Here is a 22,799-nt window from a genome sequence, read left to right as displayed (position 1 = left end):
CCTCAGTTTACTCATTTTTAAAATGGAGGTAATAATACATACTTTTCTGGGCTGTTATAACAAACAGATGTGATATTTTTGCAAAATTTAAATCAAGATGCAAATATAAACTATTATTATTTACACTCTATCTTTTTTAGAATAAAATTAAAAGGAAAACAACATTAAAACAGCCAACCAAGAAAGATGCTTTTCTGATGGGTCCTTTATAAAAATTAAGCATCTAGGAGCTGATAATTCATAAAAATAAATTTTATTCTAAAGATAGTTTCCCCTATTTATCATAAATATGAGAACATTTTAAATAAATAAATAGCAACAACAATAATAAAACAGTTATCATTTGCTGAGCAGTTCTAAGCATTGAGCTACAAATTGCTAAAACCCATGAATTTCAAACCAGAATTTTAAATGTGGATTTACACTGAATGATGATCTTTAACAAACAATGTGAACATATTCTTCATCATCTGGTGATCCGGTCCTAACACTGAGTATTGCTACTTCATTTTAGTGTTCAAGCTTGCATTAATGCCTGTCATTGTGAAAGCCAAATAATTCCATGGCGTCCCACAGCAAGAGAGGTTTCTGGCAGTTCAAATATAAAAATGTAATGAGAGATCTGTGTTCACAGGGCACATAGTGGTTTGAGAAATCTGCTCAATAAATGCTTGTGGTTGATTGAATACTTAGTTTTGAAAATAATATTTAACTTTTCTTCCAGAATACCAGTTTAGCAGGAAATGTTATCGTAAATATAAAGAAATTGTTTCCATTCCCAGAAATAAATGGATTAAGTTCCCATTTTATGCAGATTTTAATCCCTAAAAATACTAACCTTAGTGCTAATCTTTAGCAATTAATTAAAATTGGCATGTAAGAATTTCTTGCTGGAAGAATTTTGATAAATTATGTGACTAACCTGAACAATCAAACAAATCCTTGGAGCTTCAAATTGCATTTTGTACAGCATATTTATGCTAGTAAACCTTTTTTGCATTGGAAACAGTGAAGCCAAAATGCTGAAAATTATGGAGGCTGACATGAAGCCTCATTGTATTAATATTAAATTCAACGTCAGTGATTTATTGTCACAAACAACATTATGTCATGTTAAACAAATGCTGTTAACTTATACTATGTTTTTATCTGATTTGTGTATCCATTTTGATTTTTAAATATTTATTGTTGAATAAGGCCTGCAAGTGTGAACAACTTATTTCTAAATTTAGGTTTATATGTTTGAATAATATTATAATAAAATTTTAAATCAATATTGTGGAGGTCTACGAGTATATATTTCCTTTAAAGGGGATCTACGTATTACTCAAGTCTGAGAAACACTGGTCCAGATTAGCACTGATTAATTTAACAGTATTCTTCAGAAACATTTTTGCCACTTAATTATCCAATTTCTTGAGCTTATTTCCAAAGATCCCATGACAAAGACTGTCAAATACCTTGATGAAATCAATACATTTTTGGTGCCTTTTTGACATTTTGGGTACATTTTTGGCATTCCTGTGGTCCATTCATTTAGTGATGCTATTAAAAAAATAATGAATTTTGGAATAAAGTTTCAGGGTCACTTCATCTATCTGGAGACTCAGCAAAATCCCTATTTGTTCCATCTGATCCACTCTGAAGCCCATTCTTCACTGTAGAGAAAACAGAAGCCAAAATGAGATTTAAGTAGCTTTAGTATTAATGGCGAGCTTGGGGACTATAGGAGGGCTGCACTCCACTTTGGATCAGAAAGGACTGGAAGGGAGAGAGAAGATCCCAACACTGGGGTGGTTTCCATCTCTCACTCTCCTCTTTTCGGTGGAAAGAGTCATGTTGCTTCTGCTGTAGCCCAAGGTCTGTCTGCATCTCACTCACCAACTACAAGTAGCTGTGGTGTCCTGCCTCGTTCTGGAAAGTGGTCACACCTATCCATCTAGGTCCTGAGACTGGGATTTTATTGCAGATTCAGACTCCAGTCTCTGCCAGTCTCTGGACACAGGCCACAAGGACATGAGGTATCACCTCTGTTTCCTGCTCTCCTTTTGAGGATATAGGTTCCCATCCAAGCAGTCACCCACGGCTGCATATTCTAACTGGCTCATTGACCCTAATTCTGCCCAGCTCCAATCTCAGCCTGTGCCAGCCTATGCCGCTCTAAACTTTAGAACTAACAAGTCTCACACAATTTTATCTCAACTAGCTGTGAGGCCTGTGAGGGCAAGAAACTTGTTCCTTTTGTTCATCTTTCTGTTTTGAGCATCTAGCTTGGTACTCTGCATATAGTTTACTTTCAAAAACTATTTAGTAAATGAATGCATGAGTAAATGAGTGCAAGCCTTGAAACACACCCTATTCTACCGGTTAAATAGACACGTGAAGCATTTCCTCTCAATTCAGAAACACAAGTGATTTTTTTTTTTTAATCCCAGGTTATTTCATTTGTGTGGTCTCCAGATCTAGCACCTCACTCCTTGTGATCATTCTAGCTTTTAAAGGCCTCAAACAGAAGGCTCTCCTCACACCTTTCTCAATCTTGGAGCGGGAGGAAATGCAAGATTCCCAGGGGCTGGCAGTTGGCAGCCCTTCTCTTCCAGGAGGTTAAGGAGAGAGGGTTCCAGCTGTCCAAACAGTGGAGTCAGAGACCTCTCCTTTACCTCAAGAACTAGAAGAATTTTTCTTTGCTCTGCTCAGAAGCCTAGAAGTTCAACGTGAACACAAAATAGGATTTTAAAAAATCAGTTTCTGGGGCTTCCTTGGTGGCGCAGTGGTTGAGAATCTGCCTGCCGATGCAGGCGACACGGGTTCGAGCCCTGGTCTGGGGAGATCCCACACGCCGCGGAGCAACTGGGCCCGTGAGCCACAACTACTGAGCCTGCGCATCTGGAGCCTGTGCTCCGCAACAAAAGAGGCCACGATAGTGAGAGGCCCGCGCACCGCGATGAAGAGTGGCCCCCGCTCGCCGCAACTAGAGAAAGCCCTCGCACAGAAACGAAGACCCAACACAGCCAAAAATAAATAAATAAATAAATTAATTAATTAATAAAAAAGAAAAGTAGGTAAACATATATATTAAAAAAAAAATCAGTTTCTGGGAAAATTTCTGTAGTTGCAGTCATTATACTGCTCACTTTCACTCTCTGCTTCAACAGAAATACTCCTAGGTTACATCTGAGCAAAATGTATCCATCTATGCAAGTATCTTATTTTTGCCTTTGCTTAAAAATGTATCAATAATATTGCTCATTTTAATTCCCATTTCAAATAAATTTTCCAGAATGAAAGGCTGTGATTATAATCAAACTCTCAAATTTCTATAGAATTTCAGATTGTTCTCCAGGAATCAAGGACCTTCTCACACCAGAAAGAACTTATTTCTTGCTACAAAAGGCCAGGCTAATCAAATAATGACATATTTGAGGAGAGGTAGCATAACTAGAAATAGAATGATTAATAACACCTAGCCAACATCTAATCTTAAAATAAAAATGGTCAAATTTTCAGTATCCCATTATGTGCCCATATGGCAGGCTGTACTTTTTAAAAAGGCTACAGCAACATTCATGGTCCCACATGTCACTCTTCATCAAGCAGTAGAGTCTATTTTTCCTCCCCTTGAAATTGGGTTGACCTTTGTGACTATCTGCCTAAACAAATAGAATATGGTGGAAGCAACACTTCACACTTCCAATGCAAGGTGATAAGAGTTCCACCCAGCTTTCTCTCGTGGAATGTCTACTCTGGGAACCTAAAGATGACGTTATGAGGAAGCCCAGGTCACGTGGAGAAGCCACATGTAGGTGTTCTGGTCCCCAGAGAAAATCTCAGCTGTCAGCCTATGAGTCAGCAAGCCTTCAGGTAATTCCAGGCCCCGTCTTCAAGGCACCCCAGATGAAGTTGTGTGGAGCAGGAATAACTCTTCCCACCATGACCTGCCCGAACTGTAGCTTGGTGAGCAAAATAATTGTTGTGGTTACTTTAGGCCACTAGGTTTTGGGTTGTTTGTCTTGCAGCAATAGACAACCAATAACCAAATACTGTTATCTCATTCAATCCTCTGAAAGGTAGATATGATTAACTTCGTGATGCTGATGAACAAACAGGCACTGTGCTGAGCCGTGGAAATACAGGGCAGACATGGTCCCTGCCCTTCAGCAAGCTTTAGGGCAGAGTGACTGTCTTCCTTCCCTTTAGAACCATAACACATAAGCCATCCGAGGCACCGCAGACCCTTCACTATACATATGAGAACGAAAATCATGTCTTTCCCTAGACATCGTCTTAGTCCTTAATATTCTCCAGCAGGAATAAATCAATCATATGTTTCTTTTGGCTTCACATGTAGTGTGTGTGTGTGCGCACGTGTGACAACTGGTCCTGTTCTTGCATTAGAATGTTATAGACTGGGCCTTAAACTATGATGGTTGGCGTTCTTTCATTTGATTCTTTTAAATATTTTTTCTGAACTTTCTTATTATTCAATTAATATGTGTTTAATGGAGGGAAATTAGAAAATATAATTAATAAAATGTAAAATTACCCCAAAACATCAATATAGACAGATACCTCTATTAAATATTTTAATAAATAGGCTTCCTGGAATTTGCTATGCCTATATATGCACATCTCCTTTTGTTCCTACTCTGGCTGCTCCACCCTTAAATTTGAGTCGCTGCATCATTTCCATGCTACTGTGCTTCCTTTAAGCAATCACACTCACAGCGTTCCAGGCCTCACATCAAAGCAAGCCTCACTGCATAATTAATTAAACATACTAGCTCCTAAATCAGCTAACTCTGCTAACATCTTGCGTCCCGTCCTGCTTTCCGGGATGGGTATCTTCTGGATAATAATGCTGTTAATTTCTCCATCTCACCTCTGTTTTAATGTATGCCCTTCAATTTTCTAGTTATGGCCTCGGCTCCTACCTACTGCCTCTATCCTTGCAATCCACGCATAACCAGCCCTATCGGCTTGACCTGATCTGAGACACATTCCACCCGGAGAGTGCACCTACCTAACACATCCCTGCCCTGCAGGGACAATCCAGGCATCAGGTTCATTCAACCAACCTTCAGCACTAAGGAAGAGGTTAAGTAAAGTAACACATCCTAATCAGATGGCAGAATTTTGCTGAGGGCACACTAGGCTAAACTTTTATAATTTCTTACAAAAACACCAATTCTAAAAGATTAATGGACCCCTATGTTTACTGCGGCATTATTTATAATAATCAAGATATGGAAGCAACGTAAGTATCCACTGATAGATGAATGGATAAAGAAGAATGGAATATTACTCAGCCATAAAATAATGAAATCTTGCCATTTGTGACAACGTGGGCTTATGCTAAGTGAAATAAGTCGGACAGAGAAAGACAAACACCATATGATTTCACTTACATGTGGAATCTAAAAAAAAAAAAAAAATCAAATGAACTAACATAACCAAACAGAAACAGACTCATGCATACAGACAGCAAACAGGTGGTTGCCAGAAAGGGGGTGTAGGGGGAGGAGTGAAATAGGTGAGGGAGATTAAGAGGTACAAACTTGCAGTTACAAAATAAATGAGTCATGGGAATGAATGTACAATGTGGGAAATATAGTCAATAATATTGTGATAACTTTGTATGGTGATCATTTTGTAATGTTTAGAAAGATCAAACCACTATGTCTTACACCTGGAATTAACATAGTGTTGTAGGCAAGTTATACTTCAACAGAAAATTTTTTCAAATAAAAATTTTTTTAAACTTTTATAATTTCTTACATTTTAACCTTATTCGCATTGGTAGTAGAAGTGAAATGATCACTTACTATGCTTTTCAAAACCAAGCTGATTTTACTTAAAATCAATGTAAGTAAAATCAACTTGGCTTTGAAAAGCATGATGAGCTTAGAGAGGACTCCCTTCAAAAAATTTTTTATATTCTTTCACTTTAGGAAAGTAAGATCATTTAACAAAATGTAGAGTAACTTTAATGTTTAAGGACTCCTCAATCTTTGGGCTCACATATGTTCCTGTGTATTTACAATTATCTCAGATATGGGGGTCATTAACACATTGGCTGTGACTTTGAAGCCTTGGCTATGAAGTTGTACTTCTCCCATTAGCAACATCTCACATTCTTGAATGGCTACCTCTGAATCCTGGTTTTAGCTGATTGTGGCAATCTGGGTTTCATTACTTAAGAGAGATAAGATGATATATTGGGCTGGTTCCCACTATCTCAGAATAGCAGTCTTAAGCATTTGGAAAATGTGAACACAAAAGTATTTAGGGATTTGAAGAGTGTAGGTTATTTGCTGACTGGGAGAGAAAGAGCAGATTATCACCCAAATGATTTTGATATTGGGTTTTATCTTCCTGCAACAAGCAGACTATAGTCTTTTGCCATTTATCACAAAACTGTGGACTTACTCATATCTCTAGTATCTCTCATTTATTTTTAGCCTCATGTTTAGTTAGCAACAGTGGAATCTGTGTGCCAGCATGTTTTTAGCAAATATTGTCCAGATCTGCCTGTGATTTTAGCTGCTCATGGCCATGGAGCAATACAGAGCAGGAAAAGTGATGAAGAGAAAAGGAGCTTTCAGTGAGGGAATGTTCAGAAAGGTTTCATAGGTTAGAGTTCAGCTGCATCTATGAATTTCAGTTTATTGCACCTTTTCTTTTATCTCTTACAGTACTCATGTCTGAAGAAATGATCCTGGAAAAGAAGTCATTTTGGATTGTCTTATTCATCACATGGAGAGATATTTTTAATAGCCAAAGGGCTCATATTTTACAATCTTTATTTCTAAAAAGACAGACCTCTATTTGCAGCTACCAAACACTGCTCGGCTCCTAAGAGACAGTCTTCCCTCAGTAGTGACTAGAGCTCACACACATCAGAACTTAGCAGATGCTATAGTGAAGGTCAGTATTCAGGAAGCCTGGATAAGCTGTGTTTCCCAGGCAAGAGTTTTCTGAGCAATTAAAACTGCATTATTGAATGTAGCTTTCACTTGAGGTACCCGTTCTGGCCATCCCTCATATGATATTCTACATTTAAATCAGACCACCCAAATGGAATAGAAATATGACCAGCAGTTATTGGCGTAGTTGAAAATATAAAGCCAGAATTGAATGGCCCAAGAAATATTGGCTGTTTATACTGTCTGCTTCCTCATGTGCATAAATAAAAGTACCAAAGAAAGGAACAAAAGGCCAGATAGAACAGCTGGGAAACTGTATGACAAATCTACAGTCCATTCACCTTCTAATTTCATTCCAGTTCTTTGCACCAACCAATTCCAGTTCTATTGCACTACACAGGCTTACGGAAGACAGTCATTATCTTGCTCTGTAACACTAACTCACATTGGGGTGAAATAGGCAGTGAGATTGCAGGAGGTTACAACAGTTGAACAAAGGGAAGCCAGCCCAGTATATTTTTTTCTTATCTGAACGGGCATTTTAATGTCATTGAGAACAAAAGAAATATCTTCCTCTTTCCTTTTCTTACCTCTGACCATCAAGGAAGGCTTAGAAATGCTATTGTAATTATGGCTTACATTTCATCATTTCTTGACACTCTGGAGAATATAGAAAATGAAAAGATAATGTTTTACCTTGAAAGACTGAAATGGAAAAAGCTTCTGTTTATGGGATTTCTCTGGAATGTAGTGATTTGTGTGACTCCAATCACAGAATCAGCTAAAATAGCATACGAATTCTCCAATGTCTTCTTTCTGTCAAAAGGAACATTTCCATAAAACTACCTTTATAGACTGGAATGGCTGTCTGCTTTCCAAAAAGAGCTCTAAATAGCTATTAAGCAACCAGTAACTTTACCTAAATGTAGAGCAATTAGAACCATTTTCAAAGTTTTGAAAGATTATTCTAACCTCCCCCCTTCCTTTACCAAGATTAGATGGAATCAAGAAAATAAGTGGCTTGGAGATGACTGAGACTGAAGCATGTGGTGGAAGTTTCCTTTGAGACATAAAGAAGTCAGCTTTATGTTTGAAAGTGAAATGCATCTTTACCTTCAGAGCAATTTTTGACTTTTTAATTATTATGATTAAATGGGGGGAATGGGATGCCATAATCACAGAATACCTCCCTATTTAAAAACAAAAACTAAAAAACCTCTCGGGTGCAGAGTTGAACTAACCCTATTTGTCTATGCAGAGCACATCATTATGCATCCATGCAAGGCTCATCATTTTTAAATTATTTTTCTCTACTTAATTCCTTATTCCCACTCCCATTCTCTACACTATAGCCCCCTTCTCCAAAGTGCCTGATACGTGTCCCTATGTATGAATAGATACTTATAAATCTACACTGTGTGTGTGTGCTAACTCACATAATGGCATTGTTGTATAGATATTGTTTTGTTTCTTACTTTTGGGACAACACTATGCTTTTAAGATCTACTCCTCTTGCTCTATGAGCATCAAATGCATTGTTTCTGACTACTGCATAGTCCAGGGTGTGCATTTGTCACTTTTTCTTTATCATTCCCCAGTATGGACACTTAAGTGACCTAGAACTCCCCAACCCAATAAGCAACACTGTAATAAATACCCTTGTACTGTCCTTCATGGATCTGTAAGAGTGTTCCCCTAGGATACGGATCCAGGAGTAGGATTTCATGGTCACATATGTGTACCTAATTTTACTAAGTCCTCTAGGACCTACTCTAGTTCTCTAGGATGGCCAGGACAGTTTACTCTTCCACCAGCAGAGCATGGGACTTTTTGTCTCTCTATATTCTCATTAATATTTGATGGTATCTTTCTAATTTTGATAATTTAATGGGTATAAAGTAGTATCTTATTGTTTTAACAATGTTGAGATATTGGCATAGCCTTTTGGGGAAGGTTGAGTACATTTCATTTGTATGGGGGTAGTTATATTAGGTAGGAGCCTGTGGGTGCTTCAAAATTTGAGAATGGGGAAGAGCATGTACAGATGCTGAGCTGAGGGGTACTGGAGGTAGACGTAGATGCTCAGCTTAGTCTGTTTTGTCAGCCCTCCCAATGATTCTGTGAACTATACATACCATTTAATAAAACCCCCTTCTGTTCAAAATAGAGAGGGTGCTGTTGCCCGCAACGAAGGAGGCTGGTCTATGCAGTAATTGGTACCATCAGTGGTTAACAACCCTCAAGGCATAAAATGGGAAATTAGGATTGGCTATTCACATAGATTAAGTTTGAAAACAGTGAGAATCTGGTTCCCATTATAAGACAGGTCACTGCAGGATTTTATCTGCAGACTTTTAGTTTTCCATATATATTTTGGAATAGATTTGATGAGAGCCTCAAAAATACTCTAGGATTTTTATTAAAATCATATTGAGTTTATTGAATGATTTTGAGATAATTGATATCATTATAATATTGTTGTGCCTCGGTGAACATGGTATGGCTCTCTAGTATTTCCTTATTTTATGTCCTATAATAGTATTTTAAAAATTTCTGGGCTTCCCTGGTGGCGCAGTGGTTGCGAATCTGCCTGCCAATGCAGGGGACACGGGTTCGAGCCCTGATTTGGGAAGATCCCACATGCCGCAGAGCAACTGGGCCCGTGAGCCACAAATACTGAGCCTGCGCGTCTGGAGCCTGTGCTCCGCAACAAGAGAGGCCGTGATAGTGAGAGGCCCGCGCACCATGATGAAGAGTGGACCCCGCTTGCCGCAACTAGAGAAAGCCCTTGCACAGAAACGAAGACCGAACACAGCCAAAAATAAATAAATTAATTAATTAGTTTAAAAAAAAAAAAATTTCTCCATAAAAATTTTGTAAGTTCTGGGCTTCCCTGGTGGCGCAGTGGTTGAGAATCTGCCTGCTAATGCAGGGGACACGGGTTCGAGCCCTGGTCTGGGAAGATCCCACATGCCACGGAGCAGCTGGGCCCGTGAGCCACAACTACTGAGCCTGCGCGTCTGGAGCCTGTGCCCCGCAACGGGAGGGGCCGCGATAGTGAAAGGCCCGCGCACCGCGATGAAGAGCGGTCCCCGCACCGCGATGAAGACTGGCCCCCACTTGCCGCAACTAGAGAAAGCCCTCGCACGAACTGAAGACCCAGCACAGCCAAAAATAAATAATAAATAAATAAAAAAAATAGATAGTTGAGATGTGTGCCAAAAATGTCAAAAAAAAAAAAAAAAAGCTTGTGTTAAAGAAATATTCTATTTGTAACTGCCTCATGAAAGTATCAACTCATTAAAGATATTAAAAAAAAATTTGTAAGTTCTTATTTGATTATTTGCACTTCTGGGGGATATTCATTTCTCCTCTAGTTCAGTAACAATCCTGCCTTGATATCCAGGAAATTATGAACTATACTGTAATGTTAGCCATTATAACCACATTATACGACCACTATAAAATACAAAGGGAATGGTGGAAGAAAAATAATAAAATTGTTTATTATGTATAAACATATACTTTCCCGGTTTTTAAATGCCCTTGCGGACGATGCCTGTATTTCTAATGTATGTTCTGGTTGGTTGTTCTGGTATAAATAAACAGTATGGGTGAAGGAAACTTGCTACACTCTCTTATTAGTTCTCAGTTTCTCAGTTGATTCAGCTTTTTAAAAAAAAAAAATGTAGATAATCTTATCATTTTCAAATGATGACTGTTAGTTGCTCCCCTTTCAATCTTTAACCTGTTACTTACTTCATTGCCATATTTTGCTGATCAGGACTCCAACACTATGTTGAGCATAATCAACGTTAGAGAAAGTCAATTCTTGCCCCAGTCTTGAAGGGGATGCATAAAAGGAGAAAGTTGAAAGACTTAGCAGTCTGGCTTCCCAATTTGCCACCAATCCCCTCCCTGCCACCTGCCCATCCCTGTACTCCACAATTGTCCTTTTCTGAGAGCTGTTTCCCTCAGTTGCAACTAATAGTTCTTGGGGTGTGCAGTGGGAGAGAGGTTGGGGAGGTGGAAAAACGCAGGGCCTGCTTAATTGTCTGTATTTTATTCCTCTCTGTCTTCCCTGGGCTCAAAGATTATGGTTGTGTTACTCACACTAATCTGGGCTTCTCTCTTCCTGACTCAAGTTGCAACAGAGGAAGCAAGACCCATTCAGGGCTCTCCTTTACACCCATGCTATCTTCCATCTGTGGCTCCTTGCCCCTTCCCTTCCTAGGCTGTCATTTCAGGGGGAACCTGGAACCCAGCGAACTTCTGTCTCTCCAGAGACTTCTCAGTCTTTTCAGTATTCAAAGAAATCCATCATTTTCTCCCTCACTTCTGTGGCATCTTTAGGACTGGATTTAGCATAGAGATCCAGAAATTCTTTCAAGTAACATCTTACATTTTTCTACCTGGGACTGTTGTCTACAAATGAAAACAACAGAGATGAAACTGATTGACAATGTAATTAGGATGTACTCACACGGCCTCCTATGGCCTCCTGTATGACCAACTGTGAAGCATTATCTATGAAATACTGCGGAAGCTGGCCAAAGACTAGAAAGGAAGCTGAACACTAGCCACAACTCTGCATACCTTGAGCTAAAAATAGATTTCTCCAAAAGCTGGTGTCATAATCCTGAAAGGCATATCCCAATCCTTCTTAGAGGGAGAATAACAGGGGAACTGGTTGCAGCTGAAGAGGAAGAGGTACTCATAGTCTATTCCCACGTGACTAAGATCTAACTTTTAGTCTATGGAGCTAGAGGTTGTGAAATTGGGTAAAAGAAGAAGAGAAGGTGGCAATGGACAGATCATAGCGCAGAAAAACGGTGGCCAGACATCTTTGCTTTTGAACACCAAAAGCTGAGAGAGACATACTCCCAAGGCAAAGAAAACAAATCGATGAGATGGCACTTAAACCTCAAGCAAAGCTCTGGCCTGCCCATCTCATGCCTCTTGCTTCATCTTCACATTACTCTCTAATAGGAAAGTAGTACTTCTCAAAGATAAGCAATGATCTGAAAAGTGCTGACATTGGACTTGTGCACAGATATTAGATATAAGTGGACAGGAGGAGGGGAACATAAACAAAAGACACATTAAAAAACTAACCTCACAAGCAGGAACTTTTAAAAATGAAGACATAATTGAGGGAATAGTTCATTATCTGAAAGCAGTTACAAATAATGGGCCATTCCTCACAGACTTCTGCCTTTGGAGTCCTTCATTTTATGGAACTCCAGGTCATCTTTCTCTTGCTGGATCCACATTTGCTCCAGGGGGAATGCCCTCCTTGCCCAGTTCTTGGTGGGAGCCTTGTTACCTCCCATTCTCAGGCTTTCTGCCCCTTCCTGGGTGTGAACCAGCCACTGGTCCAGTGTGTTTGCCAGCTGCAGGGCACATATCAGACCCCTGAAAAGTCCAAATGATGTTGACCTCCCACCTCTCCCATCAAATTCTCTTTTGGAAGTAGAAGAGTTACCAAATAAATATTTTGTATGAAAAGAAAAGGTTACATGTAAAATTTGACATTATGTAAGCAAAATATAACCACAATTGTATGAATTTAAAAACCAGAAGGATTCTTATTATCTATAGGCAAATAGATTTTTTCCATAGCATTTACCTTTCCTTTTTAAAATTGTGGTAAAATATACGTACCATAAATTTTACCATTTTAACCATTTTTAACTGTATAGTTCAGTGGCATTAGGTACATTCCCATTGTTGTGCTACCATCAGCACTGACCATCTCCAGAACTTTTTCTTCTTTCCAAACTTCTATCCATTAAACAATAACTCTCAATATCCCTTTCCCTCCAACCCCTGAAAACCATTATTCTATCTTCTATCTTAATGAACTTGAGTACTTTAAGCACCTCATATAATCAGCCTTTAACATTCTTTTAGCATTCATTTAACATTCTTAAAATCAAATAAATCACATTTTATAGGGGTCTTATACTTGTCTCTACTTTGCACATTCTTATTTTCCAAGCTGATTCAAGCAAGATTCATTTTAAGACATAACTTGTTTGGATGTAACCATGTTACATTGTTTTTGTTTTTTGTTTTTCCTGGGATGAATAAGGAATATCTCTAAACTTTAATGCTAGGAAAAAAAACATATTCTATATAGAGAAATAACACTGAAGGAGAAAGTGAGAAAACAGAGTTACACACAGAGAAAAGGATCCCAGAAAAGATCCAGCTGACAGAATTCAGTGACTCAGTGGGTTGTGTAAGTTTAATTCAATCAATAAGTAAGTGTACTAGTTGGTTTGAAACCATAGGGCTGAACATATATGTCCTGGACTGAAATAGAAGGCAAGGTGTTTGGCTTTGGTTCACCACATAAGCACATTCATTATTCAGAAAAAGAAAATATAGTCAGACATTTGTTCTGATTCTTGGTTTGGAAACTTTCAAATGCTGAAATTGTTAAGAGCCAGTAAGATAATATTCCTGAAATTTAAAATTGATTCACTGGCTCTTTATAACAGATAATGACTTCATATTTATTATTCCAGGGTTGCATTTTGTAATTGAACTTTGCTTAGATAAAATTCTGAAAGACATCATTCACTAATCATCAGTCCTTTAATGAATCTCTACCATGTTTCAGGTGCTGCTGGGCACTGGGGAATAAAAGATACTACCTTCAAATTGTTCACGAGGGAATAGAAGACAGATAGGTAGATAGGTAAGTAACTAGTTAGATAGCTAGCTAGCGATAAGGGGGAGGAAAAGAGGGAGAGCCATAGGAAGAAAGACAGAGAGAGAATGAAAAAATAATGTGGCAAACTAAGAAATTTAGGTAAAGGGTAAATAGGAGTCCTTTGTACTATTTTTACAACTTTTATATAAGCACAAAGTAATTTTATAAAGGTGTCGCAAAAAGAATATGAAAATAGAATATATAAGTGACCCTAACTGTTCATTTAGAAAGTTATGTTATGAAAGGGTCTTCCAATCTTATTTTTTAAAGGAATGATTCCTCATCATGTTAATGAGTATTCTGAGAAAAATGGTGTCCCGTGGTAGTCAGTTTGCAAAATATGTACTATTCGCCTCTCCTAGATAGTCTAGTGTATATTTTAGCATATTCAAGGATCAGAGAATTCCCCTAGGAAAGAAAGCCAACTACTTTATTCTGTTTAACACAGGATATTCCAATGTATTTGACCATAGAATTCTTTTTTTTTTAGAGTAACACATTAAAATAGAGATTTCAGAAATACCATTGTAGGATAAGGAACATTATCTTAGTTTGGATGCATTCAAATTCACGTGCAAGGAAGCTACTTGTAATGCTATACGTGTTGCTGGGTTTATGCAGATACAGTTCCAGTTGGTTCTCAGATACCTTTGTGCACAGGTATAGACATGTGGTGCCCCTTTAATTAGAAACTCTTACCCTTAATGTGGTATTTATTGAATCTCATGCTGAGATAAATAGTTTTTGTTTACACAATTTCCCAGGACTAACTGTCGAGTTTTTAGAACAGCCTTTCACTAAGCTTTAATGAGTACAATTAAATGAACCACTAAGATAAAACAAATCATCAATTCAGCCACCTATCGTGAATCAGTTGATCTTGGAGTACATGATGTAAATGTAAGATCATTGGCTTCTTGCCTGAGATTGCGAAAGGCAAGATTACCAAATAATTTCTTCTTGTTCCCTTTGAGTCTTTCCTCAAAATTCCTCAAGAGTAGAGGATGACTTTGGAAATGTAACATCAGGTTTTTCTCTTCAGCAATAATGAAACCCTGGTTACACATACTCTCGCCCTATGTTTCTTTGGTAGAAAAAGGTTGCATTTAATACTTTGAAAAGTTCTAAGAAGCAATTAAAAATAATTTTTCTTTCATTGAAAAAAATTTCAATAAAAATCTTAAGTAAGATGTCTTATTTCTTAAGTGACAAAAAGACTTCATGGAAGTGAAATTAGAGAATGCTAATTTTTTAAAGTGCCTAAATTAAATGTGCGTTCAGGTGTTATTGATTAACTCCAACACTCTGCTTCCTTCTGTATGTACATTTAGGACAAATGGCCAACACTGTAACAAATTGGAAAATATTAATTCAGTTTTATAAGGAATGTAATGAATTGTCTCCACAATACTATGTAATTGTTAGTAATTGTAAAAATATTTCCTAACTAAAGTAGGTTTTCTTCATAATTATACTTGTAATTTCAAAGAACAGAATACAGTGATTCTTACCGAGCAGGTATCATCTAATAATGCACCAATTCTTAGTTAATTAATTGACTACGTTGCTAAAAAAGTAAGTGCATTAATGTAAAACATTAAATAGATAAAAGTAAGAGAAAGATGATGCCAAATAGACAAAGCTTCAAGATGTCAAGCTGTCATTTTTCATGATATGCCTAACGGGCATATTTCTTCATTGTTCTTTACACCTATGCTCAGCACACTATGTAGATTGTCATTTAACCATGTTAATTAATTATCTTGATTTCTTTGACTAACCTTGTGCCTTAGATTATATGAAATAATAAAAAGTAAGAAAAGAAAGACAGAAGGACTAAGTAAAGATAGACAAAGAAGAACCCAACATCCCCGGCTGACCCAAGAGACAGTTTTTGTATTAAAATATAAAATGACATAATTTTTATTTCTGATGATAGGTTGTTATGTGGAAAACGCTTAGTACTTTTTCTTGGTTAGACCAAAGGTAGAGAAAATAAGTTTAAATTATTTACAAAAGAACTACAGGTTAGAGTTTAGTTCAATTCATTAAAATATTTCCTAATCACCTATCATTCATTCATTCACTCATTCATTTAATCCTGGAATTTGTAAACTACAGCCCCTGGCCAGCCACCAGATTTTATAAATAAACTTTTACTGGAACGAAGCCTATGCCTATTCCTTATATTTTCTCCGGCTGCTTTCACACTAAAACAGCAGAGTTGAGTAGTTATAACAGAGACTTTATGGTCCACAAAGCCTAAAATATTTACTACCTGGCTGTTTACAGAAAACGTTTTCTGACTCCTGACTTAATCAGGCATTTAGTCATTTGTTATCATTTAATAAGTGTTTTGCAGAATCTTACAGTCATTGGTCTCAGCGGTAAGAATAAATCAAAGAACATTCAGCGGTAGTCTGTGCACCCATGAAGTTTATTGTCTAGTGGAGGAAACGGTTAAACAGCAATATCAATAGTGTGATCCAGTCTAGAAAAGGGAAAGTAAAGCAAGTTATGGGAACAAAGATCAAAGGCACCAAAACCTAGAATGGAGAGGGGTAAAGGAAGGATGTTCCTGGAAGGAAATGATGTCTAAACTTAAATCTGAAGGATGAATAGGAGGCAGTCAGAAAAATAAGACCTGGGCTGGGAGGAGAAGGAAAGAGTCCGAGGTGGCTTGTGAGTGTTACAAGGAGAAAGTCACATGCTGTGTGTAGGGATAAAAGAAAGTGTGGCACGGGTGATATCCAGTCTGGTCAGAGCAAAGACTTCTAGGGAAAAGAGGGAAAATGAAAGCTAGAAAAGCAAGAAGGACACAGATTATGCTGAGTCTTATACGGAGTTTATTCTAAGGAAAATGGAAAGCCATGGAAGGCTTTAAATTATGGGAAAGATATGACCATATTAGTGTCTTAGAATGATAACTTAGATTTCATCACGGAGCTTGGAGGGAGCTATTGTAGAGATAGAATCCCTGGCTGTGGCCAAGTGAGGAGACTGGCAAATCCTTTCCCTGAAAAGCAACTATAAATCTGGACAAAATAGCCTGAAAAAAAAAGAAAAATCCTTTTTCAACCGTCTGGAAATGAACAAGAGCAGGTAACAATCTGAAAAGCATTTTTACTTAAAAATCTGCTTAACCTCCCAGGTAGAAACACTGGGAATCTGTGGTGCTCTGGCCCCGGGCTGCTCTCCCCTCTGCCCCCCAGCCCAGTTAACAAGGAGATTTTCCAGGGCAGGCCAGGTCTTAAGGACCAGCAGCTTCTCTCTGACTGGCGAAGGGGCTCCCTCAATTTGGTGTGGTGGGAAAAGTCCGCACCCAGCAGTGTGGTCAGTGGAAGTGATAATCACAATGGTGGTTTGAGTAGGGAAGGCCCACAGCTCTAGTAGCCTGAGGTTGCAGTCATCGTTGGAGAAGGCGTATTTCTTGCTAGACTGTGTGAATGTGCAGCAGACACTGGAGAAAACCCAAACTAGTGACAGATGCCTGGCCAACCCCGGAGCAGAACACATGTGCAGAGGAGACACAAAAGGGCCCAGCAGAAAGTAAAAGCCTGGTCATACTTGAAAATGGCATGAACTTTGAATGCCACCCCCCCTTACCCACATACATATCTATCAGCAGAGAACAGAAGCCTTACTGGTTTGAAGTGGTTGAGCACAACCTCTGTCCAACCTAGATCTGACTGAAGCAATGCAAACACAGGGGTGACATCAAGGAATAAACACAAGACTATTTTAAAAAACAAAAGACCATAAGCAGAGACATCAGCAATCACAAACCACAGAGGAGATGGATTTCACAGACCTAGCCAGGTAGATTCCTAACAGAGAAATAAATAAATTAACAAAAATGCAACAATAACAATCTTCAGGGGGAAGAAAAATCAGAATCCAGAACTGCTTTAATATATTACCTATAATGTCCAGGTTTCAACAAAAACTACTAGACACAAGAAGAAACAGGAAAATGTGACCAATACGCAGGAAACAAAGTAGTCAATAAAAATTTGTCACACGTCACTGAGGTACAAGTTTTGGCAGTTCACAAGGTCCGAGAAGCAGACCAAGTTGAGATCAGACATGCCAAGAGATTCACTGGGAGAAATGCTTGAGAAGGATGAAGGGAGAAGGGAGCCTTCAGACCGCAGTGCAGATCTGCAACCTATGAAATGAGGGAGGGAAAGGAGGGACTGGGTAGGAAGATGCTTAACTGCAGTGCAGTTCTGAGAATGTCTCGGCTATACCAAAAAGTCTCTGAGCAAAGAGTGCCTAACAGAGGAGGCCAGCATTGGGCAGGCTCAACTCTGGTACCCACACTACATACACTTAGTTATTGGCTGGGAACAACCCGAGCGAAGTGTGGCCTCAGTGTGAATAGAGAGATCTGAAGACGCAGCAGCTCAAACATAAAATCTTCCATCTTCCCGTAATACATCCACTCCTGCACACTCACCTCCATCAGCCTCTTCATTCTGTTTTGTTCTCCTCTTTGGCTTGCCAGAATAACTCAGGCCTTTACACTTTACATAGCATCAGCCATCACTTTCTCTAGCCTTCTAAGACCCACCTGACAGTGAGTTTGCCTGATCTTCTGGGGCCTCACCAGAGTATTAAATGATGTTTCATAAGAGAGAGCCCCAAAGTTAATGAATTCTTGCTTAACCATTCTTTTGTTCCAGCCCTCTTGATCAAGCGCTCTCAAAATCCAATTCTAGGGGTAGTCCTCTCATTCTTCATGATACATGCTAGCTACTTCTTAAAACTCTTACAGAGTGTAATTTCTTCCATTCCTTATCAGCCCCAGCACATCCCCAGCCAGGTCCTGTGGAGATTTAACCCTAGTTATCGCTCCAGCAGCCAGGAAAGGAAGTAGGAGCAGCTCCTGAAGGGAGCACCTGTTGCCTTGCTTGCAGCAAGGAGTGACAGCTCCCTCTCAAGGAAGGGTGGGCCACCTCTGCAAGCCCTGAGCATTCAGGGTCCCAGATTTTTCCAACCAGGGCCCTGGCTTGAGCATTTAAACATCGCCAGAGCTCTTGCCTCTATCATAGATGCTCTGCTGCTCAGCTGTTTTCACTCTTCCATTTCAGAAGATAAAGATCCCTTCTTAATTTGTCAAAGAGGCCCTCTGGCTCTCACAATTAGCCTTTAATAGCTTGTTAACTGCTCTCAATTTCTCATTATCCCATCATAGGACGTCAATATAGCTTGTTAATAATAAGGCAACTCCACTCTTCCTAGGCATTAGTCCCCAGTATCTTTCACATGCCAGAATCACTGCACTGTCGAGAGCATTTCTCACCACTGGGACATTTTCCAACGTCACCGCTGGGGAAATCTTCAGTGGGCTCTCACCTTGTGCCAGACACTTATCATGCCTTCCCCACTCCACTCATGAAACAGTTCTTTGTGTTGGCCAGTGAGTGAACCAGACCCAAGCCCAATCTTACTGTCAGCTTTCTCAGTCCCCACTCTTGATACCACCTGTCTCCATTTAGGACCTCCAAGAAATGGACACTAAGGTGTATTAGACATTTGAGATTTACTGGGGCAAGGATAAGGGGAAGGGAACAGGAGCAGGTAGGGGGAACCTTCAGACTGCAATGCAGGTGCAGGTGCGACTCTTGCAAAAGGAGAGAGGAAAGGAAGGACTGGGTAGGAAGAGGCTCAGATCTCAGGGCAGTTCACAGAAAGTCTTGGCAAGACTGATGGAGTCCCACTAGTGTGGGGCTGCCCTGAGCCAGAGGTCAGGGGCAAGGGGTGGTGACCCTTGAGCACAGGTGAGAAAAGGTGACCATTAGAAGTGTCCCGCATCAGGCAGGCATGGCCCAGTTCAAGCACCCCTACCATGTTCAGTCATTGGCTCAGTCAGTGGCTGGGAGCAGCCAGGGAAGCACGGCTTGGGTGTGATTGCCATGTGGCTCTAAGCTGTAAGTCAACCGTGACCCACAGCAGTTCCTGTTGAATGATGATGTGGGCAGTGCAATTCCATCACTGCTACCTGTGTCCTTCCCCTGGATTTCTGAGGACCCCTGGACTAGAGTGTTTGTGTTCAAAGGTCTCCTTTTGTTTTGAATTCCTGCTCCTAGTTAAGTACTCTATCTTCTTCAGTGATCTCACTACCACTTCTGGCTTCCTCAATGCCCTCTTGGCATCTATGCCCCAAATTTGAAGGCCTCCACTTCATTCCGCAAAGTAGCCCTATCACAGTGCTATGATAGGTATCTGACATATGAAAGATTTGGTGATAATGGGGAAAATTCCAAGAGAGAGAAAGGAAGAACTTAAATTTTAATTTTAGATGTCATCATGTTTAAAGTCCACTGGCCCTTCTCGGCCACAAGGAATTTCTTATTTTTTTTTCCCATTCATTTCTTACCTTGGTCTCAATTCTCAAAATTCCCCTTCTCCTGGGTTGTCAGGAAGGAAAAAAAATCACCATTCCTCTCTTTTGCATCCCTATAAGTAGTGTGTGGCCAATCTCTCTTTTATCTCTACTGTTATCTAAGACGAGGTTCTGGTGTCTAATCGGGCATAACCAAAAATGGGTTAATTAGGGTGTTTATAGTAAATATTGTAGTCAATCCTGGATTTATGGTACTTTCTCATATCTTAGTTTTGGCTACTTCTGACTATATTTTTATTTGTTAACAAATTATTAAAAACTCAATCTCAGATTAAACAGAAGGTTATGAAAAACCTAATACAAAAATATAAGAAAACAAATAACGATAACCCACAGCCTTTTCTATGCAATTCCTTATCTCAAGTTCGTTTTCCAATCTACTGATATTTTTATCTTTGAAAATGTTCAGTAATGTCAAATGTACATAAAAAAAGACTACGTATCAATTTACGAACAGATGTAGGCATGTAGCCAACATGTATAAAAGGAAAACGGTTTAAGGAGCTGATTCTTTGATGTGAAGTTTCTTTTATAAGAATTTTTCTTTATCTCTCCCTTAATAAAAAAAAAAAAGTAAGAGCCTAGTTCAAAGCACAATCAGTCTTTCATGGTAAGGACAATGGATGGAAGCAATTTGAAGCAAATGCCCTTTGATTAAATAGACGACTATTTGACTTCTTAATAAATAATCAACATCAAAATGAAAGTCTAGAAATTTTCAAGTTCACATGGTTATGGTTTATTTTAGCAGAATTGAAATGGTATACGCACTTTGAACCCTATAGCTTAAATATTTTAAAAAGACTCCTTGGAAATAATTTTTAAATAACCCAACTACATTCATTCACCAAAGCATGGAAAATTGAAAGCAAATTAAGATCCCGAGAATATATATTTGCCTTTCAGCATCACGTTGTACCTGTACTTTTGATTCCAAAACTGCCCTGGCATGTGTTTGTTTTGAAGTCACTTTTGATGGGGGAGGTATGTGCTGCAGTACACAGATAAGCAGGAAATGAACCATGGAAGAAAAATCTATTAGTTTCAAAACTCAAAGAGAGTAACTGCCCCAGCACTGCATGTTTTTCCTTTTTCCAGTTTAAAATTTTCTCTATTCCAAATAATGCCATATACAATTGCCCCAGTTTTGAACCAGCTTATTCGGCACTTGTATTAGTTGGTTGGTACAAATAATTTTTTTTTCTTACCTACAAGTTCCAAAGAAAAACTATCATTTTTCACAGGTGTTCTCTGCTGGGATGCCCCAGCAATGGCAGCTCTGGTCCTGCAGCAGGAAGACCGGTTGCTCTTCTATTGACAATGCCTGCTGGCCCTTCCTTCCATCCTGGTTGTCCCTTTAAAAGTCAAGAGTTGTGTTTTCTTCCCCAGGGTCAGGACAAGGTGTCCTTCTCAGTGAGCTGGAGATCCTTTCTCCTTAAACACACACAAAGCAGAAAAATACAAAACAATAGTTCTGCCACACCTGAGTTTAATTCTCATTAAGTAGTTCTCTAAATAGGCGTTAGCTGATTTAAAAAAAAAAAAGACTCTCTGTGCAGTATATCTGCTCACAATCTACTTGTCCTTTGCTTATGGCAAAGAAGAGAGATTTCTTAAGTGATGCAAATTATTGCAATAAACTATTCACATCCACCTGGAACCTCAGAATATGATCCTATATGGAATAGGGATTTTGCAGATGTGATTAAGGTAAGGAGCTTGAGATGACATCATCCTGGAAAAGACAGAGCCCTAAATTCAATGATGAGTTCCCTTATAAGAGACAGAAAAGAAGACAGAGACATACAGACAGAAAGCCATGTGAAGACAGGGCAGAAACAAGAATAATGTATCTATAAGCCAAGGAACACTAAAGATTGTCTGCAGCCGCCAGAACCTGAAAAAAAGGCATGGAACAGATTCTCCCTCAGAGCCTCTGGAGGGAACCAATCCTGCTGACACCTTGATCTCAGATTTCTGGCCTCCAGAACAGTAAGAGAATAAATTTCTGTTGATTTAAGCCACCAAGTTTATGGTAATTTGTTATGGCAGCCCTAGGGAACAGATACGGTACATAATTATTTATACACACACACACACACAAACACACTATTAATATCTTGGAAAGTTTCCCTAAGGATCAGTGGCTCTCACTGAAGGCCGTACTGCCCATATGGAAATATATGATGGTGGTGGTTTGGGTTTCAGGTGATTGGAGGATGTTACAGGCATTGAGTGGGCAGCATTCATACTGGTCCCACACAGTGAAACACTGTTCAGCCTTTTGCACGACCTTTGAATATTCTCACCAGTCATTTATGTAGGTGGAAAACTGATTCATAATTATTTGAGGCAAGAACCTAATGTTGGTGAACACAAAGTATTTTTTGCATAGTTTCAATATACACGCATTTCCTGAAGTTTTCAGGAAATACAATTACTGTAAAGTGAGGGAAGTTTGCATTTTCTTTTGTTTGAATCGTACTGATGCAGCTGTGTTGGTCTGCGTTTGTAGATTCTGCCTCAAAGCATTGACAGTACTATCTTACCTGCTAATTTCATTGTGCCTGAAGATTTACATAATTACATAGATATTGTATTAATCAGGCTTCTCCTGAATAACATGAAGAGATTTATGATAAGGGATTGATCTGCATGATTATGGAAGCTGAAGAGTCCCAAGATCTGCAGGGTCAGTTGGCAAGCAGGAGACCAAGGAGAGCCAATGGTGCAGTTTCAATCTGAA

This window comes from Balaenoptera acutorostrata, chromosome 3, assembly GCF_949987535.1.
Source record: "Balaenoptera acutorostrata chromosome 3, mBalAcu1.1, whole genome shotgun sequence".
NCBI classification, from domain to species: Eukaryota; Metazoa; Chordata; class Mammalia; order Artiodactyla; family Balaenopteridae; genus Balaenoptera; species Balaenoptera acutorostrata.
The sequence above is the reverse complement of the archived record's forward strand: the minus strand, read 5'-3'. Positions refer to the sequence as shown.